We start from the raw sequence: 2,120 nt of genomic DNA on the forward strand, positions 1-2,120 counted from the left end.
ATGAGACTTATACACTTATTCGACGAACTACATTTTTTTTAGAAACAAAATGAACTCGAATAGACCTTGACCCTTAACCCTTAATCTTAAACCCTAAATCCCAAACCCCAAACCCTAAACCTTAAAATGAATAAGAACTAAAACGGAAAAAAAGAAACATATCAAAATGGCCTAAAATTTTAATATATTGAATCTTTTGCACATATTAGACGAACTACATTGTTTTAGAAACAAAATAGACTAGATTACACCTAGTAAACAACAAAATGACCTAAAATCTATATCCATTGAGAATTATGCTTTTAATTATTTCATGAAATACATTGAATAAAACCAAAATGGACTAGAATAGACCTAGATCCTTAAACCATAAAACCTAAACCCTAAACCATAATCCCTTAACCTAGTAAACACCAAAATGAACTAAAATATTAATGTATTGAGACTTTTGCACTTATTGGACGAACTACACATATAAGAACTAAAATTGACAAAAAGAAACACAAAAAAAACAAAAATGACCTAAAATCAAAATCTAGTAATTCTTATGCACTTATTCGAGGAACTACATTGATTAAGAACCAAAATGGACTAGATATGACCTAGACCCTTAACCATAAACCTGAAACGGAAAACACTAAAGCCTAAAGCCTAAAGCCTAAACACTAAACACTAAACCCAAAACCCTAAACCCTAAACCCTAAACCCAAAACCCTAAACCCAAAACCCAAAACCTAAAACCCTAAACCATAAACCATAAACCCTGAAACCTAAACCATAAACACAAAAATCTAAACTCTAAACCCTAAACCCTAAAACCTAAAACCTAAAACCTAAAACCAAAAACCAAAAACAAAAATACTAAAACCTAACTCCTACGACCTAAATCCTAAAACATAAAACCTGAACCGTAATCCCTAAACCTAAAAAAGACCAATATGACCTAAAATATTAATCCATTTTGACTTTTGTACTTATTGGACGGACTACAATGAATAAGAAATAAAATGTACAAAAAGAAACATTTCAAAAACAAAAATACCCAAAATCTAAAACCAGTTAGATTGATGCACTAATTAAACGAACTACATTGATTAAGAAGAGAGATTGTCTATAATAAACCTAGAACCTTAACCGTTAACCCTTAACCGTTAACCCCAAACCTAAACCCTACAATGAATAAGAACTAAAATTGACAAAAAGAAACATATCAAATACCAAAATAACCTAAAATCTAAATCCAATGAGACTTATACACTTATTCGATTAACTCCATTTTTTTAAGAACCAAAATGAACTAGAATAGACCTAGACCCTTAACCCTTAATCTTAAACCGTAAATCCCAAACCCTAAACCTTAAAATGAATAAGAACTAAAATGGAAAAAAAGAGAAAAATATCAAAATGGCCTAAAATTTTAATATGTTGAATCTTTTGCACATATTAGACGAACTACGTTGTTTTAGAAACAAAATAGACTAGATTACACCTAGTAAAAAACAAAATGACCTAAAATCTATATCCATTGAGAATTATGCTTTTAACTATTTCATGAAATACATTGATTAAAACCAAAACGGACTAGAATAGACCAAGACCCTTAAACCATAAAACCTAAACCCTAAAACCCTAAACCCAAAACCCTAAACTCTAAACTCTAAACCCTAAACCCTAAACCATAAACCCTAACCCTCAACCCTAAAACCTAAAACCTAAAACCTAAAACCAAAAACAAAAATCCTAATACCTAACTCCTACGACCTAAATCCTAAAACCTAAAACCTGAACCGTAATCCCTAAACCTAAAAAAGACCAATAAAACCTAAAACATTAATCCATTTTGACTTTTGTACTTATTGGACGAACTACAATGAATAGGAAATAAAATGTACAAAAAAATCATTTCAAAAACAAAAATAACCAAAATCTAAAACCAGTTAGATTGATGCACTAATTCAATGAACTACATTGATTAAGAAGAGATATGGTCTATAATAAACCTAGAACCATAACAGTTAACCCTTAACCGTTAACCGTAAACCTAAACCCTACAATGAATAAGAACTAAAATGGACAAAAAGAAACATATCAAAAACCAAAATAACCTAAAATCTAAATCC

This window comes from Cicer arietinum, chromosome 3 (assembly GCF_000331145.2).
Source record: "Cicer arietinum cultivar CDC Frontier isolate Library 1 chromosome 3, Cicar.CDCFrontier_v2.0, whole genome shotgun sequence".
In the NCBI taxonomy this organism is placed as follows: domain Eukaryota; kingdom Viridiplantae; phylum Streptophyta; class Magnoliopsida; order Fabales; family Fabaceae; genus Cicer; species Cicer arietinum.